Genomic DNA, 22,259 nt, shown 5'->3' with positions numbered 1-22,259 from the left:
AGAGAGGCAGGACAACGAGAGAGAGAGAGGCAGGACAAAGAGAGAGAGAGAGGCAGGACAAAGAGAGAGAGAGAGCAGGACAAAGAGAGAGAGAGAGGCAGGACAAAGAGAGAGAGAGAGGCAGGACAAAGAGAGAGAGAGAGGCAGGACAAAGAGAGAGAGAGAGGCAGGACAAAGAGAGAGAGAGAGGCAGGACAAAGAGAGAGAGAGAGGCAGGACAAAGAGAGAGAGAGAGAGGCAGGACAAAGAGAGAGAGAGAGGCAGGACAAAGAGAGAGAGAGAGAGGCAGGACAAAGAGAGAGAGAGAGGCAGGACAAAGAGAGAGAGAGAGGCAGGACAAAGAGAGAGAGAGAGGCAGGACAAAGAGAGAGAGAGAGAGGCAGGACAAAGAGAGAGAGAGAGGCAGGACAAAGAGAGAGAGAGAGAGGCAGGACAAAGAGAGAGAGAGAGAGGCAGGACAACGAGAGAGAGAGAGGCAGGACAACGAGAGAGAGAGAGGCAGGACAAAGAGAGAGAGAGAGGCAGGACAACGAGAGAGAGAGAGAGGCAGGACAACGAGAGAGAGAGAGGCAGGACAACGAGAGAGAGAGGCAGGACAACGAGAGAGAGAGAGGCAGGACAAAGAGAGAGAGGCAGGACAAAGAGAGAGAGGCAGGACAAAGAGAGAGAGAGGCAGGACAAAGAGAGAGAGAGGCAGGACAAAGAGAGAGAGAGAGGCAGGACAAAGAGAGAGAGAGGCAGGACAACGAGAGAGAGAGAGAGAGAGAGAGAGAGGCAGGACAACGAGAGAGAGAGAGAGAGAGAGAGAGAGGCAGGACAACGAGAGAGAGAGAGAGGCAGGACAACGAGAGAGAGAGAGAGAGAGAGAGAGAGAGAGAGAGAGAGAGAGAGAGAGAGAGGGGCAGGACAACGAGAGAGAGAGAGAGAGAGAGAGAGAGAGGACAATGAGAGAGAGGCAGGACAACAAGAGAGAGAGGCAGGACAACAAGAGAGAGAGAGAGGCAGGACAACGAGAGAGAGAGAGGCAGGACAACGAGAGAGAGAGAGGCAGGACAACAGAGAGAGAGAGAGGCAGGACAACGAGAGAGAGAGAGGCAGGACAAAGAGAGAGAGAGAGGCAGGACAACGAGAGAGAGAGAGGCAGGACAACGAGAGAGAGAGAGGCAGGACAACGAGAGAGAGAGAGGCAGGACAAAGAGAGAGAGAGAGGGCAGGACAAAGAGAGAGAGAGAGAGGCAGGACAAAGAGAGAGAGAGAGAGAGGCAGGACAAAGAGAGAGAGAGAGAGGCAGGACAGAGAGCGAGAGAGAGAGAGGCAGGACAGAGAGCGAGAGAGAGAGAGAGGCAGGACAGAGAGCGAGAGAGAGAGAGAGGCAGGACAGAGAGCGAGAGAGAGAGAGGCAGGACAGAGAGCGAGAGAGAGAGAGGCAGGACAAAGAGAGAGAGAGAGGCAGGACAAAGAGAGAGAGAGAGGCAGGACAAAGAGAGAGAGAGAGGCAGGACAAAGAGAGAGAGAGAGGCAGGACAAAGAGAGAGAGGCAGGACAACGAGAGAGAGAGAGGACAAAGGACAACGAGAGAGAGAGAGGCAGGACAAAGAGAGAGAGAGAGAGAGAGAGGAGGACAAAGAGAGAGAGAGAGAGAGAGGCAGGACAAAGAGAGAGAGAGAGGCAGGACAACGAGAGAGAGAGAGGCAGGACAAAGAGAGAGAGAGAGAGGCAGGACAACGAGAGAGAGAGAGAGGCAGGACAACGAGAGAGAGAGAGGCAGGACAAAGAGAGAGAGAGAGAGAGAATGTCAGGACAAGAGAGAGAGAGAGAGGATCAGAGAGAGAGAGAGAGAGAGGACAACGAGAGAGAGAGAGAGAGAGAGAGAGAAGAGAGAGAGAGAGAGGCAGGACAACGAGAGAGAGAGACGAGAGAGAGGACAACGAGAGAACCAGGACAACTTTAGAGAGAGCAGGACAACGAGAGAGAGAGAGGCAGGACAACGAGAGAGAGAGGAGGCAGGACAACGAGAGAGAGAGAGGCAGGACAACGAGAGAGAGAGAGCTCAGGACAACGAGAGAGAAGAGGCAGGACAACGAGAAGAAGAGGCAGGAAACGAGAAAGAGAGAGAGAGGCAGGACAACGAGAGAGAGAGAGAGGCAGGACAAAGAGAGAGAGAGAGTCAGGACAAAGAAGAGAGAGAGAGAGGCAGGACAATGAGAGAGAATGAGAGGCAGGACAAAGAGAGAGAGAAGGCAGGACAAGAGAGAGAGAGAGGCAGGACAGAGAGCGAGAGAGAGAGGACAGGACAGAGAGCGAGAGAGAGAGAGGCAGGACAGACTGTTCTGAGAGAGGCAGGACAAAGAACCCTGGAGGCAGGACAAAGAGAGAGACTGAGGCAACAAAGAGAGAGAGAGAGGCTGGACAAAGAGATGAGGCAGGACAACGAGAGAGAGAGAGGGGACAAAGAGAAGCAGACAAAGAGTTTAAAAATGATTTATTAAACAACCAATAAGAGATAAACAGTGACAAACCCTGTTCACTGAACAATACAATAGGAAAAGAAAATACATTGTTTTTACAAAAACATTTTTACAAACGTTAGGAGCAACTGAGACTTCATCATAATGTTTAACTGGTGTGTCAGTCCTGTCATCATTATTAAGCCGTTAAGATAGCTGGGCCCCAATGTCTCATTAACTGTCTCAGGGTAGAAGTGCTGATCTAGGATCAGTTTTGCCTTTTAGAACACAATTAATGGATTGTTTAACTGGGACCTGATCCTGGATCAGCTCTCATACTCAGACGCTTGACACACTATCCCTAAACTAAAACCAGTCTGCTTTAGCATGAGCAGAAACTGGGGGAGGATGATTCAAGATACACTTCCTGACTGAGATTATTTTTTATAAGATTAATACATGTAACATAAATTAGGTCATAATTAGCTCCTCCCCATCAGCTGGTAATAAATCAATATAAAAAGTAAATAAAAACAGAATATGAGGGTATCGGGGTCGGGGTCAGTTTACCTTGAATTCCTGTCAATTCACAAGTATAGTCTAAATTCCAATTCTCCTCAATGCTTTTCAATGAGGATAATGAGGATTTGAACACCTTCAGTTTCTGAACTGACTGGAATCTAAATGGAGCTGACCCCAACCCTGGAGGGGACACCACCTGACTGTTTAACTGTCACACTGTTCTGTCTAGCATGACCCCAACCCTGGAGGGGACACCACCTGACTGTTTAACTGTCACACTGTTCTGTCTAGCATGACCCCAACCCTGGAGGGGACACCACCTGACTGTTTAACTGTCACACTGTTCTGTCTAGCATGACCCCAACCCTGGAGGGGACACCACCTGACTGTTTAACTGTCACACTGTTCTGTCTAGCATGACCCCAACCCTGGAGGGACACCACCTGACTGTTTAACTGTCACACTGTTCTGTCTAGCATGACCCCAACCCTGGAGGGGACACCACCTGACTGTTTAACTGCCACACTGTTCTGTCTAGCATGACCCCAACCCTGGAGGGGACACCACCTGACTGTTTAACTGCCACACTGTTCTGTCTAGCATGACCCCAACCCTGGAGGGGACACCACCTGACTGTTTAACTGCCACACTGTTCTGTCTAACATGACCCCAACCCTGGAGGGGACACCACCTGACTGTTTAACTGCCACACTGTTCTGTCTAGCATCAACTGGTGGTTGTTGAGAACATCACAACTTACACAGGGCCATCAGTGTGCTGTATGTGTGCAGGGTTTTGTTCCAGCCCACCACTAACAAAACAACAAATAAAATAAAATCAAATTTATTTATATAGCCCTTCGTACATCAGCTGATATCTCAAAGTGCTGTACAGAAACCCAGCCTAAAACCCCAAACAGCAAACAATGCAGGTGTAAAAGCACCTAAAACTATTCTTCATGAATTAGGTGAATCAGCACAGCAGGTGTTTTAGTGCAGGGTGAGTGCAAAACCCCGCAGCGCATCCCTGTACTATACGCTCATCCATAATAACCCTGGACCCCCAACCTCCATATGACCCCTCCTCCATATGACCCCCAACCTCCATATGACCCCAACCTCCCATATGACCCCCAACCTCCATATGACCCCCCTCCATATGACCCCCAACCTCCATATGACCCCTAACCGACATATGACCCCTAACCTCCATATGACCCCTAACCTCCATATGACCCCTAACCTCCATATGACCCCTAACCGCCATATGACCCTAACCTTCATATGACCCTGTTATCAATGTTAGTAGTGATGATTAATCTAAAGCTGACCAGGTTTCAAGATAAAAAACTTCTGCTAACGAACTTTGGGCTTTGGCTGAGTTCAGTTCTGTTCAGTCCAGTGTGGCTTCAGAACAGCTGCCCTGTGTAGGTGGGAGGGGACAGAGGTGTGTCCAGTCCCTACGGTGGAGGGGAGGGAGGATGGTGGAGGGAGGAGAGGGGACAGAGGTGTGTCTAGTCCCTACGGTGGAGGGAGGATGGAGGGCAGAGGGAACAGAGGTGTGTCTAGTCCCTACAGTGGAGGGAGGATGGAGGGCAGAGGAACAGAGGTGTGTCTAGTCCCTACGGTGGAGGGAGGATGGAGGGCAGAGGGAACAGAGGTGTGTCTAGTCCCTACAGTGGAGGGAGGATGGAGGGCAGAGAGAACAGAGGTGTGTCTAGTCCCTACGGTGGAGGGAGGATGGAGGGCAGAGAGAACAGAGGTGTGTCTAGTCCCTACGGTGGAGGGAGGATGGAGGGCAGAGGGAACAGAGGTGTGTCTAGTCCCTACAGTGGAGGGAGGATGGAGGGCAGAGGGGACAGAGGTGTGTCTAGTCCCTACGGTGGAGGGAGGATGGAGGGCAGAGGGAACAGAGGTGTGTCTAGTCCCTACTGTGGAGGGAGGATGGAGGGCAGAGAGAACAGAGGTGTGTCTAGTCCCTACGGTGGAGGGAGGATGGAGGGCAGAGGGAACAGAGGTGTGTCTAGTCCCTACGGTGGAGGGAGGATGGAGGGCAGAGGTGTGTCTAGTCCCTACAGTGGAGGGAGGATGGAGGGCAGAGGGAACAGAGGTGTGTCTAGTCCCTACGGTGGAGGGGATGGATGGAGGGCAGTCCCTAGTGGAGTGAGGATGGAGGGCAGAGGTGTGTCTAGTCCCTACAGTGGAGGGAGGATGGAGGGCAGAGGGGACAGAGGTGTGTCTAGTCCCTACAGTGGAGTGAGGATGGAGGGCAGAGGGGACAGAGGTGTGTCTAGTCCCTACAGTGGAGTGAGGATGGAGGGCAGAGGGGACAGAGGTGTGTCTAGTCCCTACAGTGGAGTGAGGATGGAGGGCAGAGGGGACAGAGGTGTGTCTAGTCCCTACGGTGGAGGGAGGATGGAGGGCAGAGGGGACAGAGGTGTGTCTAGTCCCTACAGTGGAGGATGGAGGGCAGAGGGGACAGAGGTGTGTCTAGTCCCTACAGTGGAGTGAGGATGGAGGGCAGAGGGGACAGAGGTGTGTCTAGTCCCTACGGTGGAGGGAGGATGGAGGAAGTGGTTCCTCTCCGTCAGGCTTTCCCTTCCCAGGCGTCGTCTCTCTGTTTAGCTGCCAGACGCTTCTGCTCTGAAAGACAGACAAGACAGGTTGATAGGAAAGTAAATCAATACCACTACTAGTTGTCAATACTATCATAAAGACAAAGACTAGTTCCACTTTAAAGGAGCAACATGTAATATATTATCCTTCATTTCTTCAGGGTTTTGTGAAAGACACTTAGAGAGGACTGCCTCTTACCATATCATTATCCAGAACACATCTGTTGAAAGGACATGAAGAAACGCACTGCTAATGTTTTTGCTGTCGTTGTCAACCTCTTGAACAAGAACTAATCTGAACACAGGAAGTTGTACAGAACAGTCTGACTGACTGTCACTGATAGACACACAGCACATGTTCATGTCTGTAAATGTCCATTTGAACATTTATTTCTTTGGTCTGTAATGTATTTTTCATGATGTGTCGGACCCCAGTAAGACCAGTTGTCTCCATTGGTGTCGGCTAACGGGGATCCTAATGAATCTAATAACCACACTGAAGTACACATAGAATATAGAACTTATATGATTAAGTCTACTGTATGAATCATGTGTATATGATTAAGTCTACTGTATGAATCACAGAAGAGTGTATATGATTAAGTCTACTGTATGAATCATGTGTATATGATTAAGTCTACTGTATGAATCACAGAAGAGTGTATATGATTAAGTCTACTGTATGAATCATGTGTATATGATTCAGTCTACTGTATGAATCACAGAAGAGTGTATATGATTCAGTCTACTGTATGAATCATAGAAGAGTGTATATGATTCAGTCTACTGTATGAATCACAGAAGAGTGTATATGATTAAGTCTACTGTATGAATCATGTGTATATGATTAAGTCTACTGTATGAATCACTGAAGAGTGTATATGATTCAGTCTACTGTATGAATCACAGAAGAGTGTATATGATTCAGTCTACTGTATGGATCACTGAAGAGTGTATATGATTAAGTCTACTGTATGAATCACAGAAGAGTGTATATGATTCAGTCTACTGTATGAATCACAGAAGAGTGTATATGATTCAGTCTACTGTATGAATCACAGAAGAGTGTATATGATTCAGTCTACTGTATGAACCATAGAAGAGTGTATATGATTCAGTCTACTGTATGAATCACAGAAGAGTGTATATGATTCAGTCTACTGTATGAATCACAGAAGAGTGTATATGATTAAGTCTACTGTATGAATCACAGAAGTGTATATGATTCAGTCTACTGTATGAACCATAGAAGAGTGTATATGATTCAGTCTACTGTATGAATCACAGAAGAGTGTATATGATTCAGTCTACTGTATGAATCACAGAAGAGTGTATATGATTAAGTCTACTGTATGAATCACAGAAGAGTGTATATGATTAAGTCTACTGTGTGAATCATGTGTATATGATTAAGTCTACTGTATGAATCACAGAAGAGTGTATATGATTCAGTCTACTGTATGAATCACAGAAGAGTGTATATGATTCAGTCTACTGTATGAATCACAGAAGAGTGTATATGATTCAGTCTACTGTATGAATCACAGAAGAGTGTATATGATTAAGTCTACTGTATGAACCATAGAAGAGTGTAGCTCGCATCCGCTACAAGACCATGGTGCTTGCCTACGGAGCTGTGAGGGGAACGGCACCTCAGTACCTCCAGGCTCTGATCAGGCCCTACACCCAAACAAGGGCACTGCGTTCATCCACCTCTGGCCTGCTCGCCTCCCTACCACTGAGGAAGTACAGTTCCCGCTCAGCCCAGTCAAAACTGTTCGCTGCTCTGGCCCCCAATGGTGGAACAAACTCCCTCTACGCCAGGACAGCGGAGTCAATCACCACCTTCCGGAGACACCTGAAACCCCACCTCTTTAAGGAATACCTAGGATAGGATAAGTAATCCCTCTCACCCCCCCCCCCCTTTAAGATTTAGATGCACTATTGTAAAGTGACTGTTCCACTGGATGTCATAAGGTGAATGCACCAATTTGTAAGTCGCTCTGGATAAGAGCGTCTGCTAAATGACTTAAATGTAAATGTAGAAGAGTGTATATGATTAAGTCTACTGTATGAATCACAGAAGAGTGTATATGATTCAGTCTACTGTATGAATCACAGAAGAGTGTATATGATTAAGTCTACTGTATGAATCACAGAAGAGTGTATATGATTAAGTCTACTGTATGAATCACAGAAGAGTGTATATGATTCAGTCTACTGTATGAATCACAGAAGAGTGTATATGACTACAGGATGTTACTGTATAAAAGCACATCCCACCTTATAATAATATCTTATTTGGTTGAAAATATGTCTTCTCTGGTTGAAAAGACGTATTTTCTGGTTGAAAAGACGTCTTTTCAATGTCTTGTGCTCCCTGGGCACCAGGGGGAGGGAGCGCTAGAACAATCTCAACAGAGCTTCACACAGAGACACATAATGTCTATGATCACATAACATCCTGTAAGTTCACCTGAGAACAGTAGAGCACAACAGTTATCCAGCCAGAAAACAAAGGCAGTTCCATAAGCAGTCATCTCCCTCCCTCCCCTCCCTTCCCCTCCCCTCCCCTCCGTACCTCGCCTCCCCTCCGTACCTCGCCTCCCCTCCGTACCTCGCCTCCTCTCCGTACCTCGCCTCCCTCTCGTCCCTCGCCTCCCTCCGTCCCTCGCCTCCCCTCCGTCCCCTCCCCTCCCTCCCTCCCCTCCGTCCCTCCCCTCCCTCCCTCCCCTCCGTCCCTCCCCTCCCTCCTCCCCTCCGTCCCTCCCTCCCTCCCTCCCCTCCCCCTCCGTACCTCCCCTCCCCCCCTCCCCTCCGTACCTCCCCTCCAGGTGAAAGCTATACTCCTTTACTGATGTCACTTGTTAAATCCACTTCAACCAGTGTAGATGAAGGGGAGGAGACAGATTAAATAAGTATTTTTAAGCCTTGAGACATGGATTGTGTATGTGTGTCATTCAGAGGGTGAATGGGCAAGACAACATATTTAAGTGCCTTTGGTAGTAGGTGCCAACTGCACCAGAGTGGACTGGTCCTGCTGGCTGTATATATCCACTTATAAATCCCCTGGGAGGGGAAATAACACCAGAGTGGACTGGTCCTGCTGGCTGAATATATCCCCTGGGAGGAAATAACACCAGAGTGGACTGGTAAATATCCCCTGGGAGGAGAAATAAACAACAGGGAAATTATAGAGTAGAGGTTCTGCCCGGCAACACAGGGCGTGAGGAGAACAACTCAAGGAAACTCTTAACCAGAGAGACGGGAGAGTGTGTGTGTCAGCTGTCTAACCAGAAACCAAACCTCACACACACACACACACACACACACACACACACACACACACACACACACACACACACACACACACACACACACACACACACACACACACACACACACACACACACACACACACACACACACACACACACACACACACACACACACACACGCACACGTCTCCTCTCTCTCTCAGTGAAAGAAGTGGTCACCACCAGAAGACATCTAGTTGTCCGTTCTTCCTGACAATCTGTTCTATATTTGTATCTCCTCAGGACACTACTTTCCCCCCAATAGCTGGTCTTTGGAAGCAAGGCTACACTTAAAACAACATGACTGGAAGCCATTTCCAGGACGTGCAGTGTGTGTGTGTGTGTTTATAGAACACTAGATGAGCGCATTGTCCTCAGTCTCTCTGAGGCTGAGACTCTTCTTCGGGTTCACGGTCCTGGAAAGATATCACTGACAGAACACCACCCCCTAGTGGTAGCAACACTCTACGACAGCTTACTTCAACTGGCATACTAATGATGTGGATAAACCCTGGATTGCTGACGCTACGTATTGGCTAATTACGGCCATGTTGGCACTCCCCAGAGGGATCAGTCCTCCATAGGAATGAATGGAATTCTACAATATTTGAATTAAATGTTTCAAGGACAAAATTACTTGTATTTAAATTTTTTGCTGTTGTAGTGGGACAGTAAGATTAGAAATAAAATATTTAACAATGTTTTTATTCTATTTTTTTTATGTTCCTGTTTGAATAATCTAATTTAAAGTTTGCATTAAGGTTTGCTACAATGTAGTGAGTGTACAGCTTGTATAACAGTGTAAATCTGCTTGTCAAAAACTAATGTTGACATTAATAAATGCATTTCCATAGCTTCCAATATATATATATATACAGTATATCACATTTTTTGTTTGTTTTTTTGTTGTTGAATTTGACCCCTTTTTCTCCCCAATTTCGTAGCGTTAGTCTTGTCTTATCGCTACAATTCCCGTACGGGCTCGGGAGACGCGAAGGTTTAAAGTCATGCACAACCAAGACGCACTGCTTCTTAACACAGCGCCATCAAACCTGGAAGCCAGCCGCACCGACGTGTCGGAGGAAACACCGTGCACCTGGCAACCTTGGTTAGTTCGCACTGCGCCTGGCCCACCACAGGAGTCGCTGGTGCGCGATGAGACAAGGATTTCCCTACCGGCCAAACCCTCCCTAACCCGGACGACGCTAGACCAATTGTGCATCGCCCCACGGACCTCCCGGTCGCGGCCGGTTACGACAGAGCCTGGGCGCGAACCCAGAGTCTCTGATGGCACAGCTGGCGCTGCAGTACAGCGCCCTTAACCACTGCGCCACCCGGGAGGCCGACACATTTTTGTAAATATTTGAGTATATCTTTTCATGTGACAACACTGAAGAAATGACACTTTGCTACAATGTAAAGGAGTGAGTGTACAGCTTGTATAACAGTGTACATTTGCTGTCCCCTCAAAATAACTCAACACATCAACCATTAATGTCTAAACCGCCTTTGAAAGGCCATCTTTATGTAGGGCAACAATTCTTTTTCAGATCCTCAGAGAGTTCTTTGCCATGAGGTGCCATGTTGAACTTCCAGTGATCAGTCAGTATGAGGGAGTGTGAGAGCGATGACAGCAAATTTAACACACCTGCTCCCCATTCACACCTGAGACCTTGTAACACTAACGAGACACATGACACCGGGGAGGGAAAATTGGGCCCAATTTGGACATTTTCACTTAGGGGTGTACTCACTTTTGTTGCCAGCGGTTTAGACATTAATGGTTGATGTGTTGAGTTCTTTTGAGGGGACAGCAAATGTACACTGTTATACAAGCTGTACACTCACTACTTTACATTGTAGCAAAGTGTCATTTCTTCAGTGTTGTCACATGAAAGATACACTCAAATATTTGCAAAAAATGTGAGGGGTGTACTCACTTTTGTGATATACTGTATATATTTACAATGCAGGAGTACCAAGACGGCTTTGCGGTGGCTTCAAAACAGCGCCCCCTGTCAGTCACCCAGGGTTATCCCCATCATTGGTCGTACCCCATCAGAACCCCTTATTCTAAAAGAGTTTTAATACATAGATCTAGAAAACAACACCCCATAATCGTGTGGAGAAAAAAAAGGTTTAGACATTTTTGCAAATTGAACAAATTGATTATTTTTGTTTTTATATATATATACACATTTTAGAATCAGGCTGTAACGTCACAAAATGTTGAAAAAGTCAAGGGATCTGAATACTTTCTGAATGCACCGTATAGCTTCAAAATATGGTTAAAACGATCAGTCTGATGTGATGGATGGTCAGTCCTTGCACACATAGCGGTCTGTGAATTGGAGAGGGGTTACATCCCTCAGCCGTTTACCAAAACAAGTGGCGGGGTCACCTCTGTTGTTATTATTACTAGAATTACAGATTGCCCCTTGAAATCACGTACCTCTGGCATCTTGCAGTTTCTTTCTCTCTGCTTCACGGTGCTCTTTGCTCTGGGGACTCTTGACGCCCAGCGCCCCCATCACCAGCCTGCGGGCCAACACTGCACTGGTCTGGGGACGCTCCTTAGTAGGGAGCAGGTAGTCTGGAGGAGGGAGGGACAGTGTTGAGGGATTGAAAGAGGAAGAGAAAGGGGACAAGAAAGTAAAATAAAGTTTTTAAAAAGCAAGGAAGATGGACAAAGAATACACAACAAGTGACAAGAAAGGGAGAAGCAGGGAAGAATAAATGAAGAGAATACAGGAGATATGAGATAGAGAATACAGGAGATGAGAGGGAGAATACAGGAGATATGAGAGAGAATACAGGAGATATATGAGAGAGAATACAGAGATAGAGGAGAATACAGCAGATATATGAGAGAGATACAGAGATGAGAGAGAGAATACAGGAGATATATGAGAGAGAATACAGGAGATATATGAGAGAGAATACAGGAGATATATGAGAGAGAATACAGCAGATATGAGAGAGATACAGGAGATGAGAATACAGGAGATATGAGAGAGAGAATACAGGAGATATGAGAGGGAGAATACAGCAGATATATGAGAGAATACAGGAGATGAGAGAGAATACAGGAGATATGAGAGGGAGAATACAGGAGATATGAGAGGGAGAATACAGCAGATATGAGAGAGAATACAGCATATATGAGAGAGAATACAGGAGATGAGAGAGAATACAGCAGATATATGAGAGAGAATACAGGAGATGAGAGAGATACAGGAGATATGAGAGGAGAATACAGGAGATATAAGAGAGAGAATACAGCAGATATATGAGAGAGAATACAGGAGATGAGAGAGAATACAGGAGATATGAGAGGGAGAATACAGGAGATATGAGAGGGAGAATACAGGAGATATATGAGGAGAGAATACAGGAGATGAGAGAGAATACAGCAGATATATGAGGAGAATACAGGAGATGAGAGAATACAGGAGATATGAGAGGGAGAAATACAGGAGATATGAGAGGGAGAATACAGCAGATATATGAGAGAGAATACAGGAGATATGAGAGAGAATACAGGAGATATATGAGAGAGAATACAGCAGATATATGAGAGAGAATACAGGAGATGAGAGAGATATATGAGAGGGAGAATACAGGAGATATGAGAGGGAGAATACAGCAGATATGAGAGAGAATACAGGAGATGAGAGAGAATACAGGAGATATGAGAGGAGAATACAGGAGATATGAGATAGAGAATACAGGAGATATGAGAGAATACAGAGATATATGAGAGAGAATACAGGAGATGAGAGAGAATACAGCAGATATATGAGAGAGAATACAGGAGATATATGAGAGAGAATACAGCAGATATATGAGAGAGAATACAGGAGATGAGAGAGAATACAGGAGATATGAGAGAGAATACAGGAGATATATGAGAGAGAATACAGGAGATATATGAGAGAGAATACAGGAGATATAAGTGAGAGAGAGAATACAGGAGATATATGAGAGAGAATACAGGAGATATATGAGAGAGAATACAGGAGATATATGAGAGGGAGAATACAGCAGATATATGAGAGAGAGAATACAGGAGATATATGAGAGGGAGAATACAGCAGATATATGAGAGAGAATACAGGAGATATATGAGAAGAATACAGGAGATATATGAGAGAGAATACAGCAGATATGAGAGGGAGAATACAGGAGATGAGAGAGAATACAGGAGATATATGAGAGAAATACAGGAGATATATGAGAGAAAATACAGGAGATGAGATATGACAGACAGAAAGACAGACAGACAGACCAGGTCTAAGATGAAGGAGTTCCAGAAATACTCAGTCAGATAATGGAGGATAAAGGATGGACAGATGAATGAAAGAGAGGACAGTCAGTACCTGAGCAGCTGCGAGCCTTGGCCCTGGTGGTGACGGAGGCTTCAGCCAGAGACCTGACCTTTCAACAGCGGGTGTTTGGTCCTCAGAGCCTCCCGAGCTGACACACACACACAAATAACCCACGTGCACAGACAGAGAGTTCAGTTGCTAAATGTTTACCTCAGATGTTGACTTGGGTGTTGACTGAGAAGACAGCTAAGTCAGCTCTACTATTAAAACATGTTGACCACGACTTCATTTGATCATCCAAACATCTTCAGTAAAGTTTGACAGAAGAGAGACACGCGGTGTTTCGATAAGGTATGAAACATGTTCAACTGTATCCGTCACCTGTGTCAGGTGTAGCTCACCTGTGATGAGGTGTGTGAATAACTGACAGTGTCGGACAGAGCTGCCAGAGTCTATGGCTTTTCCTTTCCTTTATAAAAGCTGTGTGACTCACCTGCTATGGGGCTGTTGAAGAGAGCCAGGGCGTGTGTATCGTCCACAAACTGGATGTCAAAGCCTCTCTGCCTACACACACACACACACACCTTCAGCATCCTTCATCACCGCCATACTGTGGCGGAGCTGAGCCACATACTGTAGGCGGAGCTTCGCCCACATCATGTAGGCGGAGCTTCGCCCACATACTGTAGGCGGAGCTTCGCCCACATACTGGGCGGAGCTTCGCCCACATACTGTAGGCGGAGCTTCGCCCACATACTGTAGGCGGAGCTTCGCCCACATACTGTAGGCGGAGCTTCGCCCACATACTGTAGGCGGAGCTTCGCCCACATACTGTAGGCGGAGCTTCGCCCACATACTGTAGGCGGAGCTTCGCCCACATACTGTAGGCGGAGCTTCACCACATACTGTAGGTGGAGCGTCGGCTGCCCCTCGACGGATCATCGCTGTGTATTGATAGGGACTAGGGTGTGACTGAACCTCAGGACTCGGAAAAAGACAGTGAAGGCTGGTACGTACTGGTAGGCCTGGAAGGATTTGACCAGGTCTTCAGTCTTAAACTCTGTGGGGAAGTCGTAGATTTCTATGATGTTAGACAGCTCATCCTCCGTGAGCTCAGTGTCATCATCCCCCTCTCTGTCCTGATCCAAGCTGTAGTAGTCAAACCTGGCCTCCTGCACCGGCCGCTTCTTCCTGCCCTGCTTTATGGCCAGCTGAGAGAGAGAGAGAGAGAGGGTGAGAGAGAGAGGGTGAGCGAGAGAGAGGGTGAGCGAGAGAGAGGGTGAGCGAGAGAGAGGGTGAGCGAGAGAAGGTGAGAGAGAGAGGGTGAGAGAGAGAGAGTGAGAGAGAGAGGGTGAGAGAGAGAGAGAGGGTGAGAGAGTCATTTTGCTTGCTAGTCTCCTAACGATTTCCAACTATAGACAGAACAGTAGATGTGTAAATAACAGCATTGCAGCGATAGTACCACTAATAAGTAGCAAACATGTAGCAGACATACTGAGTGTTACAGCAGTAATCTGGGGGACAGGGACAGAAACTCACCTCCTGACAGACAGGGACAGACACAGGTAGACAGACTCACCTCCTGACAGACAGGGACAGACACAGGTAGACAGACTCACCTCCTGATAGACAGGGACAGACACAGGTAGACAGACTCACCTCCTGACAGACAGGGACAGACACAGGTAGACAGACTCACCTGACAGATAGGGACAGACACAGGTAGACAGACTCACCTCCTGATAGACAGGGACAGACACAGGTAGACAGACTCACCTCCTGACAGACAGGGAGAGACACAGGTAGACAGACTCACCTCCTGACAGACAGGGAGAGACACAGGTAGACAGACTCACCTCCTGACAGACAGGGAGAGACACAGGTAGACAGACTCACCTCCTGACAGACAGGAGACAGACAGACTCACCTCCTGACAGACAGACAGGTAGACAGACTCACCTCCTGATAGACAGGGACAGACACAGGTAGACAGACTCACCTCCTGACAGACAGGGAGAGACACAGGTAGACAGACTCACCTCCTGACCGACAGGGACAGACACAGGTAGACAGACTCACCTCCTGACAGATAGGGACAGACACAGGTAGACAGACTCACCTCCTGACAGATAGGGACAGACACAGGTAGACAGACTCACCTCCTCTAGCACATGGGGTTCCAAACACTCTCCTTCATCATCAAGAGAGCGTCCCAGCTCTCCTCCTCCTCCTCTTCCTGAGGGCCTGCCTCTATCCCTCCCAGGGTCCCCCCTTCTCTCTCAGATGGAGAACTCTTGCTCCCCGTCTCCAGTCGCGAACCCACATCTCCATCTCCTCCCTGGTTGGCTGTAGCAGCCTGTCCGTCATTCTGTGGCCCCACGTCGCCTCCTCCTCCTTCTTCTACCGTCTCCTCCAGTTTGGCCTCACCGTTTAGGACTCCATTCCCCTCTCCTCCCGTCTTCCCTCCTTTGTCCTTCTTGTTCTTGGCATTCTTTCGGGCCTTGTCCGTGTAGCGAGCCTGGGCTTTGGTTTGCCATCTCCCTGGGTTTGAGCCTTATCTTTGGGGCCGTCTTGCTTCTTCTTGGGCTGGTAGAGGGGCTTGTCTGCCTTCTTGGAGCAGGATGCGGAGGGCTGGGGTTGGCGCAGTCCTCTTGAGGTTGTTCCTCCTCCATCACCATACAACAGTCCTACATGGAAGAGAAAGGAGGAGGAACAAATCATTAAAGATGCATAGGTTAATTGAGCAGCTAGGCCCCTCTCTCCAATTCTCTTTAGTTAAGTCGCATAAGCCCCCTCATGAGTTTAATAGCTAACACGCATGCGCCATGGTATTTAGAACCATTTCAACTGCATGTACAAATCTTACACAACTATACTGTTCTAAATTAAAAACAAGTCCAAACTGGTTAACTACACTCTCTGCTAATTCGTTGTCAGTAACGGGGTGTTTGAGTGATAAATTAGACTTGGCTGCGTTATGCAGCAGCATCCAGTGTAACTAGCAATAACCCGAATACACCTAAACGCATAACGCACTGTAGAGCAAGACATTCTATACAATTATTTCCTTACGATCATAAACATATAAGCATTAGAAAAATACCTTAATCTGTCGCTTATCACTTGGCTAGATATCAACCGAACAGCAAACCGCCGGATGTTTAGAATTAGAAGGGTCGAAAAAACATACTGTCGCATGTATATTACGTAATACTAAAATCGCTGCTGGTAGTTGTAGTTCTGTTGAGAAAAAGACAAGTCATTGGTCGAACCGCCGAATATTAAAAGTATTCGTTCCACCCTTATTGGATAACCACTTACACAAGTGCTTGCATAATGCAACAACATTGAAATTGTATAAGGCAATTTACACAACGCATTGTAATACAGTAACCTTTTCTCATCCTAGCGCTTCCACAGTCGAAGGATAGAACACCGGAGTCCTGCAGAAAACTGATATAAAGTAAGATTTATGTGCAGTGTTTGAATGAAATGATCTCTTCTTCTCCCAAACGAATAAACAGCAGCGCACAGGAGGTCCATGTTCTGAAATAAGTGTTCATCTCAGTATTACAGTTGTGATTACAGTATTGCACAACTGACGACATAATAATAGTATAATAAAACCTGCTGCAGGTGCACGCAGAACTCTTGACGTAATCTAATGCACGAGGTCTTCACTGCATGTATGGTTTTTCTCTTGATAGTTTTCCTCATTGCATATTTATGGTACGTTTTCACTTTTGTACACTGGTACGCACATTTTTCTATAGGTAATTGTCATGTTAGGCTCTTTTGGACAGGGTAAATAGGAATTTCGCCGTTTGAGGGTATTGCTGTTGAGTCGATGATGTAATGATGTAAATTATGCACTGTAGACAATGTTTTTGTTATTGTTCAGTGTGCTGCCTGCTGTACCTGCTCTCACCAACCTATATTCTGCAGTAACCTATACTATGCTATGCATGCCCTATGATTCTAATGTTGATATCAAATGATGGTGTTTAAAACCGTGTATTAACATAGTGGTCTAAGGTTACATATAAACACCCTGTAACTTTGTGAATATTTAACTAAAAGCCCATTTGGTGTCTGTTGCAGAATTGGGGAATTTGGATCAATTCCATTTCTATTCAGATTGTTGTGATGATGCTGCGTTGGTGTGCGGGTCTTCCCCTGCTCCTCCCCCTTCTGGTGCTGTGTGGGCGTGGTTTGGCCCAGAGTTCCGAGCCCATGTTTCGGTCAGTGACTGAGACGGTCCTACCTCCTGACAACCAGCACAACCCCACCCAGCTGAACTATGGGATGGCCGTTACTGATGTGGATGGAGACGGAGACCTGGAGGTGGTGGTGGCGGGGTGAGAGTGTGGGTGGGGGGTTAGATAAAGAAAGAGAGAGTTGGAGAGGGCATTCAAATGCCATCATTGAGTACAGTGTACTGGACCATAGGACTTTACAGGCTGTGCATAAATTACCCAATATTCTCAACTTACACCCATTCTTGGGTTCAACGGCCCTAACCTGGTTCTGAAGTTGGGGCTCTGGTCAAAGTAGTGCACTATCCAGGGAATAGGGCTCTGGTCAAAGTAGTGCACTATCCAGGGAATAGGGCTCTGGTCAAAGTAGTGCACTATCCAGGGAATAGGGCTCTGGTCAAAGTAGTGCACTATCCAGGGAATAGGGCTCTGGTCAAAGTAGTGCACTATCCAGGGAATAGGGTACCATTTAGGACTACACCTCCTAATGTTCTCCACTACACCTCCTAATGTTCTCCACTGTACCTCCTAATGTTCTCCACTACACCTCCTAATATTCTCCACTGTACCTCCTAATGTTCTCCACTACACCTCCTAATGTTCTCCACTACACCTCCTAATGTTCTCCACTACACCTCCTAATGTTCTCCACTGTACCTCCTAATATTCTCCACTACACCTCCTAATGTTCTCCACTACACCTCCTAATGTTCTCCACTACACCTCCTAATGTTCTCCACTGTACCTCCTAATATTCTCCACTGCACCTCCTAATGTTCTCCACTACACCTCCTAATGTTCTCCACTACACCTCCTAATGTTCTCCACTGCACCTCCTAATGTTCTCCACTACACCTCCTAATGTTCTCCACTACACCTCCTAATGTTCTCCACTACACCTCCTAATGTTCTCTACTACATCTCCTAATGTTCTCCACTGCACCTCCTAATGTTCTCCACTGCACCTCCTAATGTTCTCCACTACACCTAATGTTCTCCACTGCACCTCCTAATGTTCTCCACTACACCTCCTAATGTTCTCCACTACACCACCTAATGTTCTCCACTACACCACCTAATGTTCTCCACTGCACCTCCTAATGTTCTCTACTAATGTTCTCCACTGCACCTCCTAATGTTCTCCACTGCACCTCCTAATGTTCTCCACTACACCTCCTAATGTTTTCCACTACACCTCCTAATGTTCTCTACTAATGTTCTCCACTGCACCTCCTAATGTTCTCCACTACACCTCCTAATGTTCTCCACTACACCTCCTAATGTTCTCCACTGCACCTCCTAATGTTCTCCACTGCACCTCCTAATGTTCTCCACTACACCTCCTAATGTTCTCCACTACACCTCCTAATGTTCTCCACTACACCTCCTAATGTTCTCCACTACACCTCCTAATGTTCTCCACTACACCTCCTAATGTTCTCCACTACACCTCCTAATGTTCTCCACTACACCTCCTAATGTTCTCCACTACACCTCTTAATGTTCTCCACTACACCACCTAATATTCTCCACTACACCTACTAATGTTCTCCACCTCCTAATGTTCTCCACTGCACCTCCTAATGTTCTCCACTACACCTCCTAATGTTCTCCACCTCCTAATGTTCTCCACTACACCTCCTAATGTTCTCCACTACACCTCCTAATGTTCTCCACTACACCTCCTAATGTTCTCCACTACACCTCCTAATGTTCTCCACTACACCTCCTAATGTTCTCCACTACACCTCCTAATGTTCTCTACTAATGTTCTCCACTACACCTCCTAATGTTCTCCACTACACCTCCTAATGTTCTCCACTACACCTCCTAATGTTCTCCACTACACCTCCTAATGTTCTCCACTACACCTCCTAATGTTCTCCACTAATGTTCTCCACTGCACCTCCTAATGTTCTCCACTACACCTCCTAATGTTCTCCACTACACCTCCTAATGTTCTCCACTGCACCTCCTAATGTTCTCCACTGCACCTCCTAATGTTCTCCACTACACCTCCTAATGTTCTCCACTGCACCTCCTAATGTTCTCCACTACACCTCCTAATGTTCTCCACTACACCTCCTAATGTTCTCTACTAATGTTCTCCACTGCACCTCCTAATGTTCACTACACCTCCTAATGTTCTCCACTACACCTCCTAATGTTCTCTACTAATGTTCTCCACTACACCTCCTAATGTTCTCCAATGTTCTACACCTCCCAATGTTCTCCACTACACCTCCTAATGTTCTCTACTAATGTTCTCCACTACACCTCCTAATGTTCTCCACTACACCTCCTAATGTTCTCCACTACACCTCCTAATGTTCTCCACTACACCTCCTAATGTTCTCCACTACACCTCCTAATGTTCTCCACTACACTAATGTTCTCCACTGCACCTCCTAATGTTCTCCACTACACCTCTAATGTTCTCCACTACACCTCCTAATGTTCTCCACTACACCTCTAATGTTCTCCACTACACCTCCTAATGTTCTCCACTACAATGTTCTCCACTACACCCTAATGTTCTCCACTGCACCTCCTAATGTTCTCCACTGCACCTCCTAATGTTCTCCACTACACCTCCTAATGTTCTCTACTAATGTTCTCCTACTACACCTCCTAATGTTCTCCACTACACCTCCTAATGTTCTCCACTACACCTCCTAATGTTTTCCACTACACCTCCTAATGTTTCTCCTCCACTACACCTCCTAATGTTTTCCACTACACCTCCTAATGTTCTCCACTACACCTCCTAATGTTCTCCTAATGTTCTCCACTACACCTCTAATGTTCTCCACTACACCTCCTAATGTTCTCCACTACACCTCTAATGTTCTCCACTACACCTCTAATGTTCTCTACTAATGTTCTCCACTACACCTCCTAATGTTCTCCACTGCACCTCCTAATGTTCTCTACTAATGTTCTCCACTACACCTCCTAATGTTCTCCACTACACCTCCTAATGTTCTCTACTAATGTTCTCCACTACACCTCCTAATGTTCTCCACTGCACCTCCTAATGTTCTCTACTAATGTTCTCCACTACACCTCCTAATGTTCTCCACTGCACCTCCTAATGTTCTCTACTAATGTTCTCCACTACACTTCCTAATGTTCTCCACTACACCACCTAATATTCTCCACTACACCACCTAATATTCTCCACTACACCTACTAATGTTCTCCACTACACCTCCTAATGTTCTCCACTACACCTCCTAATGTTCTCTACTAATGTTCTCCACTACACCTCCTAATGTTCTCCACTGCACCTCCTAATGTTCTCCACTGTACCTCCTAATGTTCTCCACTACACCTCCTAATGTTCTCCACTACACCTCCTAATGTTCTCCACTACACCTCCTAATGTTCTCCGCTACACCTCCTAATGTTCTCCACTACACCTCCTAATGTTCTCCACTACACCTACTAATGTTCTCCATTCTCAGGTACAACGGTCCTAACCTGGTGCTGAAGTATGACCGTGGTCAGCAGAGGCTGGTGAACATAGCGGTGGATGACCGCAGCTCTCCATTCTACGCCCTGAGAGATGCCCTGGGGAACGCCATCGGGGTGACCGCCTGCGGCGTGAGACGGGGACGGGCGGGAGGAGATCTACTTCCTCAATACAAACAACGCTTACTCTGGTAAATAACAATAACAGCAGGTAAACACAAACACCATCAACAATGCTTAAACAACAACAATGGTTACTCTGGTAGTCAGTAGCAACCTTCTTTTGGAAGGTCGGGCCACATACTCTGACAAGCTCTTTAAGTTCCGTAACGGACGCTTCGAGGGACCTGTTGGGGATGACATCAACGTGCGCAGAGGAGTAGCCAATCGGATGGCAGGACGCTCCGTGGCGTGTGTGGACAGAAAAGTATGTGGGGCCAGTCTCCATCCTCTCTCACCATTTTCTCTGTCCATCTGTGTGTGTCTGTCATCGTCTATATGTCTGTATGCCCCACCCCCTCTCTTTCTCTTACCCCCTCTACTGTAGGGTACAGGGCATTATGCTGTGCATATTTTCTGTGTGTGGTCTATGTCTGTACCCCCTCTCTCTAATCCCCCCTTTCTCTCTACTGTAGGTACAGGGCATTATGCTGTGTATATTTTCTGTGTGTGTGGTCTATGTCTGTACCCCCTCTCTAATCCCCCTCTTTCTCTCTCCTGTAGGGTACAGGGCGTTATGCTGTGTATGTAGCTAACTATGCCAGTGCAAATGTTGGTCCCCATGCCCTGATAGAGATGGACGAGGCAGACCAGTGACCTGGCCAAGGGCATCATCGCCCTGTCTGACGAGCAGCACAGGCCGGGGTCAACAAGTACACAGGTACTGGACAAGAGTGAATGGAAGAAATGTGTGTGTGCGCTTACCATCTCAAACTAATATCTTCTATATTATGTATCTGTTTGTCTCTCCCACCAGGTGGGCGTGGTGTAGTGGTTGGACCAATCCTGAGCCAGAGCAGCTCTGACGTGTTCTGTGACAACGAACGGACCTAACTTCCTATTCGAACAATGGAGACGGAACCTTCACTGACATGGCTCAACAGGCAGGTGTGTCTAGAGTGTGTGTGTCTACATTTACATGTGCGCATTTAAGTCATTTAGCAGGCTGGTTTATTATCAGAACGACGTGTCTAGAGTGTGTGTGTCTAGGGTGGGTGTGTGTGTCTAGAGTGTGTGTGTCTAGGGTGGGTGTGTGTGTCTAGAGTGTATGTGTCTAGGGTGGGTGTGTGTGTCTAGGGTGG

The 22,259-nt window shown here is 46.8% G+C and overlaps 2 pseudogenes; one reads left to right on the top strand and one right to left on the bottom strand.

The window, feature by feature from the left end:
* Window positions 1-5,137: 5,137 nt before the first annotated feature.
* On the bottom strand, window positions 5,138-16,632 carry LOC124023045 (annotated as a pseudogene).
* A 188-nt stretch (window positions 16,633-16,820) lies between these two features.
* The window catches only part of LOC124023043, a 6,934-nt pseudogene continuing 1,495 nt past the window's right edge, over window positions 16,821-22,259 (top strand).

Source organism: Oncorhynchus gorbuscha, unplaced genomic scaffold (genome assembly GCF_021184085.1).
Source record: "Oncorhynchus gorbuscha isolate QuinsamMale2020 ecotype Even-year unplaced genomic scaffold, OgorEven_v1.0 Un_scaffold_1488, whole genome shotgun sequence".
In the NCBI taxonomy this organism is placed as follows: domain Eukaryota; kingdom Metazoa; phylum Chordata; class Actinopteri; order Salmoniformes; family Salmonidae; genus Oncorhynchus; species Oncorhynchus gorbuscha.
Note: the sequence above shows the minus strand (reverse complement) of the source record. Positions and strands in the feature narration are given on the sequence as shown.